A 15,047-nucleotide genomic window follows, 5' to 3' on the forward strand; every position below is an offset into this window, starting at 1 on the left:
GGTGCAGAGTCCACCACTTGAAAAGGGAGGGACTGCAGCACCAGCAACTTGAACAGGAGCACATTCAGCTTCTGCGCCATTGGATAAGTGGGCGCATACTGTTGTCTTTTGGATATGGCTTTACCAATGGATTGCTTGCGGAATGACTGACTTGAATAGGAGGAGCAGGAGCATCTGCAGCGACAGAAGATGGGTTTGGCACACAGCTCCCTTTGGCTGAGGTGGTGGAACCTTAGAAATAGGGATCGGCATGCCACTGGGTGATGCAGCAGGCTGGACCACCACATCAGAGCCACAGTTCTCCCAGGCCGCTTTATGGTGACGCTGCATATGTTGACGCAGGGCCGTGGTGCAAACATTGGGACCCTGGCCACGCTTCACCTTCTGCCAACACATCTTGCATGTAGCTATGTTAAACTCCTCCGGATGCTTCATGAAAAACTGCCACACTGCAGAGTAGCTGATTTTGCCACCAACAGTCGCCACTGATTGACTGCTACTGCTGACTGGCTCCAGTAACCCCTGTTCCACTACCTCCCGGGAAGGTAGGCTGCCGCGAAGCAGACTTTCCACTTCTGCCACCATGCTGACTGTCAACCATACTACCACCTTGCTGGTTCAGCTGCTGCCTCATGGGTAACCTGCAACTCTCTTCTCCTGATGATGATGAAGCCCCTTCTTCACCCGGCTCCCAAGGGCTTCATCATCATCGAGTTGTGCCTGCACGTCACTGATGTCCTCCTCAGGTTCCTCAACAGTGTCTGCTTCAGGAGCCTGAATGCTCGCAACACCACCTCCCACGCCACTCTCCTCATCACTACTTGCCCACCTAGCTGAGGAAGCGTCGGATGTCTCCTCCACTTCCTGGCTGGGCAGCAGCTGCTGACTGTTCTCTAGTAGATCGTTCTCTCAAAATAGTGGAGCTGAACCCACAGCATGAGATTCTTCTGTGGGGAAGGGAACAGCATAGGACAGAGGAAATGGAAGGACAGGACTGCTCCCGTGCAATGCCAACAATGCGCTCCACTACGCTCAAAACAGTATTTGTCTCCAACACCAGCAGGTGTTTACTTTTGGCTCACCTTTCATGGTATATAGCCCCTAAAGACTTTAACATTAACAATATGGTACACCACTTAGATGTTTGTATGTGGTATGCACTTATGAGGGAAGTACAATGCACTCCAGTAAGTTTAAAACAGTGTTTGTCTACAATACCAGCAGATGTTTACTTTTGGATGGCCTTTCACAGTAACTAGGCCCTTGAGACTTTAACAGGAACAAAATAGTAGACCACTTAGATGTACGTATGTAGTATGCACTTATGAGGGGATTACAATGCGCTTTAGTACACTTAAAACAGTATTTGTCTACATCATCAGCAGGTGTGTACTTTTGGCTGGCCTTTCACAGTAACTAGGCCCTTGAGACTTTAACAGAAACAAAATGGTACACCACTTAGATGTACATATGTGGTACAAACTTATGAGAGGAGTACAATGCACTCCACTATGCTTCAAACAGTATTTGTCTACAACACCAGCAGGTGTGTACTTTTGGCTGGCCTTTCACGGTATCTAGGCCCTTAAGTCTTTAACAGGAAAAAAATGGTACACCATTTAGATGTACATATGAGGTATGCACTTATGAGAGGAGTACAATGCACTCCAGTATGCTTAAAACAGTATTTGTCTACAACACCAGAAGGTGTGTACTTTCAGCTGGCCTCTCACAGTAACTAGGCCCTTGAGACTTTAACAGGAACAAAATGGTACACCACTTAGATGTACGCACAGGTTACACTTAATAGAGGACAATGCTCGTTTAGTGCTCTGCTCACCCTAACTGGCTGGCTACTAATAGCTTTTCAGTTGTTGTACACACCATTGCTGCAGCACACAGTCGCTGTGTACTACACCCAAAATTGCACTCTCAATCTCACTTCCTTCCCTATCAGTGCTTCTAGGATGGATTTGGGCTTGAGGTGAATCAATGCTGTAATATGCCCACAATGTCCCTTTCCCTTCAATCTCACTCCCTTCCCTTTCAGTGTTTTCTAGGCTGGATTTATGCTTGATGTGAATCGCTGCTGTCATACACCCACAATTTCACTTTCTCTTCAATCTCACTCCCTTCCCTATCAGTGCTTCTAGGCTGGATTTGGGCCTGAGGTGGATCACTGCTGTAATACACTCCCAATTGCACTTTCTCTCTCAATCTTACTCACTTTCCTATCAGTGCTTCTAGGCTGGATTTGGGCTTGAGGTGAATCGCTGCTGTAAAAAAGCTTTTCTGTGCAACACACACTGCTCTCTCTCCCTCTCTCTCTGCAATAGAATCTTGATGTGAGTGGCCGCAAGATGGCTGCTGATTATATAGAGCTGTGACATAACAGGGGTGGCTGACTGCTGATAGGCTGCATGCTGCATGGGATTCAGGGTCATCCCGTCGACCCTTGTTCCCGCCTTCCCAGGATTTCTTGCCCCATGTCCTCACATGTGGATCTGCCATTTTAGATGCCCTGGAGCCTGGACCTCACTAAATGGAGTTTAATGAAGCGATTTGCGCAATCGTATCATGGCGATATTCGCATTCGTTGTGAATTTAACTTTTCCTGAAATTCGTAATGAATTCGGATTCGGCAGATTCGATTCGCTTATCCTTAGTCATCATAATTACACATTGTAAGTGGGTGTATTTTCTCGGCATAATCATACTGTGTGGTCAGTTTTTCTTTTTCATATATTTTCAACAAAGTTTGGTGATTTTTTTTTTGTTTTTTTTTTTACATCACATCATATATATTTTTTTAAAAAGTGTCCCACAGTGATGGTTTCCCCATATCCTCCAGGATACTGTGGGGCAACTGTCCACAGCGGTGTTAATGGGAGTCACTGGATACAAGAGATGTGAAACGGGAGGGATTTCGCTGACTCCGCTCATCTTTTTACCTATTCAACATTGCCATTAGTGCTGCCCTCTTCCAAGATGCCTGAATAACTTCCAAAGGTTCCAGTGCGCATTCGTTGGACCAGTGCATCACGGGATCTCGATGCTACCATAACGCTTTGATCATCCCTGCACCCTATTGGTCAACACCCATCTCCTCCCACAGTATGTTACGCAGGTACAGTCACACTGACAGTACCGAGCGAGTTGGTTTCCTGTGATTGGTGAGTGTATGATTCCTCCGCCCCGACTGAGATGAACTGATTATTAAATTACTTAATTCACCTGTGTGCACATATATGGATTATGCACCTTGCTACTGTGTACACTGTAAAATTATGTGTGATACAATGAATATGATGTTCTGTGCACCAAAAGGTCACTTTCTTTATGCACATTTGCACTGTATTGATATTTTCATGTAAATTACTTGCACAATCATCCTTGATATGTTACCCTATTTAAATGTGGCATATGTCTGTGTTTGCATTCTTGAAAATGGCCGCATTGGGCAACCGAAACGTTGCATCTTATTGGATGGAAGAAATTTCACTTTTTTATCACTATCACTGGAGTGCTGCAGCATTGTCTTCCATATAGTCTTCAGTGCCTTGGACCGGGCTGTGTGACTGCTTGCAACCGCTCAACTTCTTTACCAGGAGTGCTGCTCAACATCGTTTGTATATAGATAGATAGACATTACATTTTTTTTAGATTATTTATTCTGTGTTTCTGAGATACAAAAGAATACTATATGTATTTCTGCAATATCAAATTTTAGTTATTTTTTCGTTCAGTTTCGTCATGCTGGCAGACCTGATTTTAATTCTTTAAATCACTGGATGTGTATTTTTATATTTGGGCATTCTCAGGAAAAAAGGAAAAGGCTTATTTGAAGTATTATAGGAATCCAGGGTTCATATATTATTCTCGGCTTGAAGACTAAAGTATTAGAACTGGATTCAAGATTTTTAACATAATATTATTCATTTAACACCAAAGTCAAAGCAATTTAACATCTGGCTTGTAATGCATCTACTCGGTAGGTGCAAGGCTAATGGCTGAAAAACATGGCGCGTGATCTGCCACATAAGCTGTTGCTTATTCATATGCAAATATTCCTTACAATGTTCTCACAATTAAGGAAAAGAAGAAAATGTTTTTAGATCAAATGCGTATATTTGACATTTGACATCTTATAAAAAGTTAAAGATTCAAGGTGGCTAATGGCGGTTGGCAGAAGTAACTATACATTATGTCAGTATTCCGTCTACCTAATTAAGGTAATTGCAGGGAACTTACTTTAAAGGAACATTAGAACCGTATACGCTAAAAACTTCAAAAATTTTTTTTTCTTTTTTACAGAATTATTTGAGTTATGTAGCAAGGAACTGATTTCATTATAGGGGGCATTCATGCCGGTAATACTGAAACCCTACATAAGTCATTTATAATAAGCTACTGGATGAGTAATAGTAACTGTGCTACACACATTTGTGATGGGTATACTAATTGCTGTAGAATAATAAAGGAGAAAAAAAAATTCATTTTCTAAGTAATAAGATGTAGTAAATTGTCAAATAAGGTTTAATACATTTTATTTAAAGATGTTATCAGAAATAATTTATTGTTTTAGCCCTCAAGGACTCTTCTAAAAATCATAACGCTTTAAAGGGTAGCTCTCACCATCCTATATTTTTTTTTTGCTATCCCGTTCCCCCCCCCCCCCCACTACGGCACTAGCCCGTTCCCTCCTCCCCCCCCCCCGCCCCGCATACCCAGATCCCTCATTACGCTTGCAGTTACTGCAGAGTCCGGCAGCAGGCGTGCAGGGACAGTGGCGGCAATGAGGCGGCGGCGATGTGTGGGAGGAGTTGCCTCCCAGCCAGTGGCCAGGGAGCCGATGCGCTCGCTCCCGCCTGTCTGATTGACAGGCAGGGAGCGAGTGCAGCCTAACTGAAAAAGGACTGATTGCCACTCCAAAATCAGTCCTTTTTCAGTAGCCGGTTTTTAAATGTAAATTAAAAATTTTTTATGAAAAAAAATAATAATAAACGTATATTAGAGATATGTTGTAGTGCATAAATACTACAACATATCAAAAAATAAAGTTGGTGACAGTGCCCATTTAAGTTATCCACCTACAGACCTATATGAGGGCTTGTTTTATGTGCTACCAATTTTACTTTAATGACATCAGTCATTTCACCACAAAATCTGTGGCGAAACCAGAAACCAATTATCTGTGGGACAAAATTTAAAAAAAAACGCCATTTTGTAATTTTTAGCGGCTTCCGTTTTCACACAGTGCACATTTCAGTAAAAGTGACACATTGAGGGGGATATTCAAAGCTTGTCACGGTAAGAAAACAAAAATTTTAACGCCAAAATTTTTGCGAGAAAAATTCCTGATTTATATTCAAAACTGTGTAAATTGGTTTTCTGCAAGGTTTGCATGGTTCACGTCAAAAAGTGGGTGTGTCAATGCAATTTGAAAATTTACTGTATATTTTCAAATGCTGTGTAGACAATTTACTAGAAAAGTATCATGTAAAATTCACACCAGCTCTGAGGTGGTATAAAACCTATATGATTTTATTTTTTGTACTAAATGTTATGTTAAATATATAGCTGTATATGGCTATTAAAAGCAGTTTAACTCCTTAATCCCTTAAGCACTCATTCTCAAAGTCCTTAAGCTTTTATTCTGTCACCTACACACCATATAATTTTTTTTAACCCCTTTAGGACCAAGTCCATTTTGACCTTAAAGACCAGGCCATTTTTATTTTTGCATTTTCATTTTTTCTTCCTTAGATTTAGCCCCGCCTCCTTTTTCCAGGGTTTGCAATTTTGGCGCATAGCTCGGCAAAAGTGGAGCAGAATTGTAACTATTCGGCGTGAAAAGTCAAAAAATAATCCCAAGTAAATGAATAATTAATGTAAAAGAAAAAACGTGCAGAAAAATACATCAATCTTTGAATATGCCTGCCATTATTTTTCTTCTGTAGGTCCATATGATTAAAATGATACCCAACTTATATAGTGTTCATTTTGTTTTACTTCTGTTAAAAATTATAACTGTGTACATTTTAAATTGCCCTCTTCTGACCCTTCTAATACTTATGATCCATATATAATACTTATAATACTTTTTTATTTTTCTGTAGATGTGGGCTCATTTTTTGCACTGTGATCTTTAGTTTTTATTGGTACCGGTTTTGTTTTGATGGGACCTTTTGATTGCTTTTCATAAATTTTTATAGGATATACAAAATGATCAAAAATACGCAATTTTGGAATTTGGTATTTTTTTTTTTTTACATATACGCCATTGGCCGTTCGGTTTAATTAACATAATATTTTTTACAGTTTGGACATTTATGCACACGACGATACCATATATGTTTATTTTTGTTTACATAATTTTTTTATGGAAAAAGGGGGGTGATTCAAACTTTTATTATGGAAGGGGTTATTTCACATTTATCACCATTTTTTTTTTTTTGTCCATAGGGAACTTTTACATGTAATTCTTGGATTGCATACTCTGTTTAAAGCTATAGCACTGTTCACTGTTAAAGCATAGCATTGATCAGTGTTATTGGTGCTCGATTGCTCTAGGCTGCTGAGGCTTCCTGGAGCGTCAGAGCACCGATCAAATGGTGAGGAGGCCGGTAAGGGCCCTCCCACCATCCCCTCAGCTAATCAGGACACCGCAGTGGTCCCAATCAGCTCCACTGAGGGGAATCATTTTCTTTTATTTTAGATGCCGTGATCAACTTTGATCCTGCATCCTTAAGAGGTTAAAGGAAATGTCCAATGGTAAGATATGTATCCCTATCCACAGGATCTCCTGTACGTGATCTCCCATACAGGGCCCCGACTCGGCTCCGGCTTTGCTCTGCACATCAGCTGGTCAAAACTTGCCTTTCCTCTCATCTCTATGGGAGGGGCGTAGACACGAGATCGCCGTGTGTTTCCACCAGCTGACGTGCTGGGTGCGAAATGTCATGAACCCCCGCGATCAAACATTTATTCCACATCTCTTATCACACATCTTCTTTAAATTAATTATTTATTTTTTCAGTCTTTCTACTTATATTTTAAAATATTTATGAAACTGTGGAATTTACATTCTGGACACGAAGCCTAAAAATAATCTGACTCTTCCTGTTCTGCAAAGAAAACTCCTTCTTTCCATCACAAACAGAGATGTCCCGCCACGGCCGGTAATAGGCTGAGCACACTGTCATGTAACGAGCCTGGCAGCAGGGAGAAGGCGGGGCCCAGGTTCCTTACATATCAGTGCGCTTAGCCTATCACTGGCCGAGGCGGGACATCGCTGCGACCGGTGATACGCTGAGCGCAGTATGACTCATTGTCCCCGGGAAGCAGAAAGAAGACTGTCAGGGGACAGGAACACCGATATCAGTGCAACAGGGGAACATAGGAAGGTGAGTTAACATTTGTTTTGTTAATTTTTGTAGCCCGGGCACAGAGGATTCTGAAAAACACAGAAACTTCGGCAATATGGCTGGCACCATAAAAAATTTGTAAAAATGAAATAAATAAAAAATACAGTCAGAAAATCTAAACAGATTAGCAAAAAGAACATATTTTATATTTCTTTTATTACATCTGTCTGTAATCAGTAAAAAAAAATCTAGGTGACATATTTGCTAAAGGACCCATGACATCAATGTACATCATCATGCCCTGGGAATTAGCACACCATGATGTACACTTACATCATGAACACAAAGCGAGTGCAGTCCATATTTCTTTCAATTTTGCCTTACATATATTTATTTTTTACAAAAAAAAGTAAATTTTTATCAGTACCATGTTTGCATATATATGTGATATAATCTACATTTTTAATAAAAAATTTTTTGGAATATAAGATGACAAAAAGAAGCAGTTTTCTACCTTTATTTTTGTTTACGCCATTCACCATAAGCAATCATTATCATTATATTTTGATAGTTTGGAAATTTACGCATGTGGTGATACCAAATATGGTTATACATTTTTTTTTAATGCTTTTTGGGGTAAAATGGGAAGGAGGGGATTTTTCACATTTTTAAAAACTTTTTTTTACTTTTTTTTTTACACTTTTTATGTCCCCATAGGGGACTATTCATATCAATCATTTGATTGCTAATACTGTTCAGTGCTAGGCTAAGGGCATTGCACTGATCAGTATTATCAGTGATCTTCTGCTCTGGTCTACTCAATCTCAGACCAGAGCAGAAGACCCCTGGAGACGGATGGAGGCAGGTGAGCAGGCCTCTGTCTGATTGGATCCTTGCGGCAGCACCAGGGCGATCATCCAGTTTAATGCCCGCACTGCTGAAGATGCCGTGATCTGTATTGATCACGTCATCTGAGGGGTTAGAGGTGGACATCAGCGTGATCGCTGATATTCGCCATTACCAGCGGGTCCCTGGCTGCTGATAGCAGCCGGGACCTGCCATGGATGATGCGAGCACCGTTCTGGTGCTCACGTCATGTATAGGATACAAATGTACGTGCTGGTGCTTTAAGTACCAGGGCACCAGGATGTACATTTATGTCCTATGTCATTAAGGGGTTAAAGTACAACTTGTCCCACAATAAAAGAAGCCCTAATACAACTTTGTCAGTTGAAAAAATAAAAAGTTATGAGTCTTAGAATGTGAGGAGCAAAAAAACATGAGCCAAAAATTAAAAATCACTGTGTCATTAAGGGGTTAAGGGGGGACTCCAGTGGAAAACAATTTTTTTAACACCTTAAGGCCTCAGGGTTGTTCCATTTTTGCACTTTTGTTTTTTCCTCCTCACCTTTTAAAAATCATAACTCTTTCAGTTTTCCACCTACAGACCCGTATGAGGGCTTGTTTTATGCGCTATCAATTTTACTTTGTATTGACATAACTCATTTTACCAAAAAAATCCACGGGGAAACCAAAAAATTATTATTTGTGGGACAAAATTTTAAAAAATACAATGCCATTTTGTAAGGTTTGGGAACTTACGTTTCTATACAGTGCACTTTTTGGTAAAAATGACACCTTATATTTATTCTGTAGGTCTATATCTAATCATATATTAATCATTGTTGATAAATCTTATATTAATGTTTTAAGAATATATGTACATATTAATAATACTACGTGTAAGAATAAAAATGAGCAAGGCAGTGATGACTAGAAAAACTACTTTTTTTGTGTAGACTGAGTAACGCTGTAATGCTTTACAAAATGGTTTCAATTTGCTCTTGAATGGAATCAAAATATACCGTCTTATTTGAAGAATTTCTGCCTCCATAATATAATTTCTAGTTTTGGCACTAAATTCTAATCTACCGGTGCTAAACTCTATTGTGCGATAGCCCACAGTGAATTTCACAGTTGAATATGGCTAATTCTATGTACATGCTGCGACCTGCACTATAGGGGTGCTTCAAAGACAAAGATGCTTTTATCACCTTATTCAGTAATAAAGAGGCGCAGTCATGCTATTTTCCATCTCCTTAGCATGCTAAGGTGGAAACATATTATGTTTGGGTCGGTTTGAAAAGTCAACCTGTGTTTCTTTCAATATAGTTGGCTCACTGTTCAATTTTTACTACAAGGTTTAAACTGTGAAACCTTTGGCCTAGAATATTAAAATGTTTGTGATATAGTACTGATAACTTAGTACATTGCTGTGTTGATTTTAAGGGGAATATCTTTTGTATTTTATTTTAGAGTCAATAAATAGTTGTGAGCGTGTAAAAGAGAAATCACCCATTTTTAGCTATTGACTGTATTCATTTTTCTATTCCTTTGACTACTTAAGGACACAGCCTGTTTTGGCCTTGTGGACACAGACAATCTTCGTTTTTGCATTTTTTTCCCTCCTTGCCTTTAAATAGACATAACTCTTTTATTTTTTTATTCACAGATCAAAATGAGTGCTTGTTTTTTGCTTGACCAATTGTAAATTGTAATGACACCTTTGATTTTACCATAAAATGTACAAAATGAAAAAAAAATACATGTTTAAAGACATGATTGATATCCCTAAATTACAGAAAAGATTTTTTCATACAGATTTCTGTTTTAACTGTTAAAGGGGTACTCCACCAGAAAACATCTTGTCCCTTATCCACCGAAACGTGGAAGTAAGTAGTCATTCTGCCTCCTTCCATAGACATGAATAGAGGGAGCGTGGCAGCTGTAGTCAATTGTCACCCAGTGCAGTGCGGAGTTCACTCCGGGCACCGGATGAATGTGTTGCCAAAGCGAAGATCACGGGCTCTACATCGGCAGGACCCCAGCAATTAGACATCTTATTCCCTATCCTTTGGATAGGGGATAAGATGTTTTCTGGCAGAGTACCCCTTTAAATAACAAACAAAATAGGGTCAAAAATTAGGGTAGAGAAATAGGTGCAGATATTTATTCTATGCACTTTCTGTACCATATTTATTTAATCCATCTTAGATAAATATTGGCACCCCTGACATTTTTCTAGAAAAAAAAGTATTTCTCTCAGAAAAGGATTGCAGTAACACATGTTTTGCTATACACATGTTTATTCCCTTTGTGTGTATTGGAACTAAACCAAAAAAGAGAGAAAAAAAGCAAATTGGACATAATGTCACACTCCAAACTCCAAAAATGGGCTGGACAAAATTATTGGCACCCTTTCAAAATTGTGGAAAAATAAGATTGTTTCAAGCATGTGATGCTCCTTTAAACTCATCTAGGGCAAGTAACAGGTGTGGGCAATATAAAAATCACACCTGAAAGCAGATAAAAAGTTCACTTAGTCTTTGTATTGTGTGTCTGTGTGTGCCACACTAAGCAAGGACAACAGAAAGAGGAGAAGAGAATTGTCTGAGGACTTGAGAACCAAAATTGTGGAAAAATATCAACAATCTCAAGGTTACAAGTCCATCTCCAGAGATCTAGATTTGCCTTTGTCCACAGTGTGCAACATTATCAAGAAGTATGCAACCCATGGCACTTTATCTAATCTACCTGGGCATGGATGGAAGAGAAAAATTGATGAAAGGTGTCAACGCAGGATAGTCTGGATGGTGGGTAAGCAGCCCCAAACAAGTTCCAAAGATATTCAAGCTGTCCTGCAGACTCAAGGAGCATCAGTGTCAGTGTGAACTATCCGTTGACATTTAAATGAAATGAATCGCTATGGCAGGAGACCCAGGATAACCCCACGGCTGACATAGAGACATAAAAAAGCAAGACTACATTTTGCCAAAATGAACTTGAGTAAGCCAAAATCCTTCTGGGAAAATGTCTTGTGGACAGATGAGACCAAGATAGAGCTTTTTGGTAAAGCACATCATTCTACTGTTTACTGAAAACAGAATGTAGCCTACAAAGAAAAGAACAAAGTACCTACAGTGAAATATGGTGGAGGTTCAATGATGTTTTCGGATTGTTTTGCTGCCTCTGGCACTGAGTGCCTTGAATGTGTGCAAGGCATCATGAAATCTGAGGATTACCAATGGATTTTGGGTCACACTATACAGCCCAGTGTCAGAAAGATGGATTTGCGCCCAAGATTTTTGGTCTTCCAGCAGGACAGTGATCCCAAACATACGTAAAAAAGCACCCAGAAATAGATGGCAACAAAGCACTGGAGAGTTCTGAAGTGGCCAGCAATGAGTCCAGATCTAAATCCCATTGAACACCTTTGGAGAGATCTTAAAGTTGCTGTTGGGAAAAGGTGCCCTTTTAATAAAAGAGATGCCTGGAGCAGTATGCAAAGGAAGAGTGGTCCCACATTCTGGCTTAGAGGGGTAAGAAGCTTATTGATGGTTATAGGAAGTGACTGATTTCAGTTATTTTTTCCAAAGGGTGTGCAACCGAATATTAAGTTAGGGGTGCCAATAATTTTGTCCAGCCCATTTCTGGAGTTTGGTGTGACATTATGTTCAATTAGCTTTTTTCCTCCCTTTTTTGGTTTAGTTCCAAAACACACAAAGGGAATAAACATGTGTATAGCAAAACATGTGTTACTGCAATCTTTTTCTGTGAGAAATACTTTTTAGAAAAATTTCAGGGGTGCCAAAATTTATGGCCATGACTGTATCTTAAATGATAAAAAATGATGTTCCTAATTTATGGCACAAAACTGACAGTTGAGTTACAGAAAACCGAATGTGGCAGTTTTTGTGTTTGTCAAAATGATCAGTGTGAAAATACAATTTTTTTAATTTTATAATAAAAACCTTCTGTACTGTTCCCTTGTAGATGTAATGTGATGCACCTCAAAGAACTTAGACACAGGAGGCAGGAGAGAAGGCTTAATTCTATTTCATGTTTACTACATGCACAAATCTTGAACACAGCAGTTGCTAATGGTGGTGGCTATCAAAAGTTCACCAAACTCACAGGATTGATAATGAAAAATACCTTTTATTGTTTACAATGTAAATTAACAACATTAAAAAATCAGCAGCAGTCAGAAGAAAAAAGACTCCAAACATAGATTATAAAATGTCTCTATAGGTACATGGGATAAAATCAGAAATCAGTAAACATATGGTACTCTGTACGAGGTGGACTGAATAAGCCCACACACTATACTGTATATATATATATATATATATATATATATATATATACACCTATATTAAGATCTGTAAACCCAGTACACTAATGTAAACAAAAAAGACATATGCAGTAGCATGGCACTGAAATGTCAATTACCTGGTGCCCGGAACAGCAATAAAGGGACAGTGGATGTAAACCATACAAAAACTGGTGAGCTAAGCCACCTCTGAGATGGTTGGAACATCAATTGTCCCTGTAAAAGCAATTACCAAAGCAAACTGTCCAAACATCCAACCACCTGACATGGGGCCATACTCACATTGTGTTGGGAGCCTACCCCTACGTCGTTTCGCTCACTCGCTTTCTCAGGGGGTGTCTTAGGAGGGTGAATGGGAAGTTTATATATAGAATCAGAAAGGATATCTGGACAGCATACCTGATACAGCTGTACGCGCTATGCGTGTGTAATGCGACCGTCGGCACTATCTTGAGTTACACTGGGCATGCGCATGACACTGCGGCGACACGTACGCATTGACGTCATCACAGTAGTAGCGGGCAAATGCACAGTGAACACAGGAGGCTGAGAGTAAGAGTTTATTCTGCACGCGCATATTAGATCGGCCCGTATTTTACGAACGCATGCATAGTAATGTTACAGGCGCATGCAAATTAAGCAAACTGCAGAGAAATAAATGTGGACGCACTTAATTATAAACAGAGGACATGCAGTGAAAGACTTACATCTCTTTGCGAGAAAATGTATTTTCAAAAAGATGTTTCACTGTACACCTGACACAGATATTCTGGACAACAGAAGAAATTGATGCAGTACATGCACTTAATGAACTCTTGGAAGAACAACAATCCTTCAAAACTGGTAAGTTCCCTAAATACCTGATACCCCGTTCTAAGAATTTTCCTCCATTTTCCTTTGAACCATTATGTGAATATCTTTGTTTAATTGGTGACCAAAAATCGAGCACATGACAATCTTACAGGAGCACAACGCAGGGCTCTCATCAATCTGGGCCACATGGACGACATTGTTATAAAAACATCTGACAAAGATGGCAATGTCATCCTGTGGCCCAGATTGATGTATGAGAAATAAGCTAGTAGACAGCTTAAAGACAGTGTGTGTTACAAACTTAACTTCAACCCACTTTCCAAGTTTAAGCAGGAACTTGCTGCTATCTTGGAATCAGGGGTTGAAGTGGGGGGGGGGGGGGGTTATCACTAAGAAACAATTTTCGTGTCTGCTACCAGAACACCCTACTGTTGCCACATTGTACTTGCTTCCCAAAATCCATGAAGGATTGGAAAATCCACCTGGTCGCCCAATTGTATCAGGTAACAACTTTCTCTCTGAACCTGTTTGTAGATACATTGACTACTTCCTAAAACCCATCATTGAATCTTTACCCTCTTATGAAATACAACAGACATCTTGAGACGACTAGATGGCATCCAACTGGACGAAAACTCGGTCCTGGTGACCTGTGATGTCAAAGCATCGTATACGTCTATCCGCCATGCAGATGTCTTGGAGGCAGTGGAAGCTTTCCTCTCGATGACAGACTTGGAACCAGAACTCTGTGAGTTTATTTTAAACTTACTGGAATTTGCTCCCATAATTTCTTTTTATTCAGCGACCTCCCTATCTGCAACTCCAAGGGGCGTCATGTGTGCCCTCATATGCAAATCTGTTCCTTGGGTTTTGGGAGAGGAGGATATTTATTGAACTCATTGAAAAGGTGTCGCTCTGGGGTCGGTTATCGACCACATTCTGTTTGTCTGGCATGGATCGACTGAAGAGCTGAGAACATTCATGAATGAATTGAATAACAACAATTTCAATATAAAACTAACATACAAAAGTGGACGGTCCGTTATTGAATTTTTGAATGTACTCTTTAACATCAACTCAGATGGATACGTATTATCCAATGTACACCATTAAAAAAAAAACTCTACTAACTCTCTCTTGCATGCAACTTCTTCTCACCCACAACCTTTAATTTCTAACATCCCTGTAGGCGAATTCCTTAGGATGAAACGCATTTGCTCAACATCTTCATATTTTGAAGAACAGGCTAAGAATCTTACCAATTGGTTCAAGGAGAGGGGTTATAGACAACAGGATATTACAAGAGCATATCTGCGTGCCAAGGACACCCCAAGAAACAACTTACTGATGCAACCTAAGAGGAAAACTCCCGACAACCAGGTGAGATTTATATCAAATTATAACTCACACTGGCGACAGATGCATAAAGCTTTACAAAAGCACTGGTCCATTCTGCAGATGGATCCGGTGCTTGCACAGTATGTAACCCCGAAAGCATCCATCACATATCAGCGTGCAAGAAATTTAAGAGACATACTGGTGCATAGCCACCACCAAAATGTGACCAACAAGGGTATTTTTGGATCAAAGGGCCCAAAGTGGGAGTGCAAACCATGTGGGGGATGCGTGGCCTGACCCAATGTTGAAAAGGACACTGATTTTGTGGACTTCACTGGAATGAAAAAGTACAAAAT

This window comes from Hyla sarda, chromosome 5 (genome assembly GCF_029499605.1).
Source record: "Hyla sarda isolate aHylSar1 chromosome 5, aHylSar1.hap1, whole genome shotgun sequence".
Classification (NCBI taxonomy): Eukaryota; Metazoa; Chordata; class Amphibia; order Anura; family Hylidae; genus Hyla; species Hyla sarda.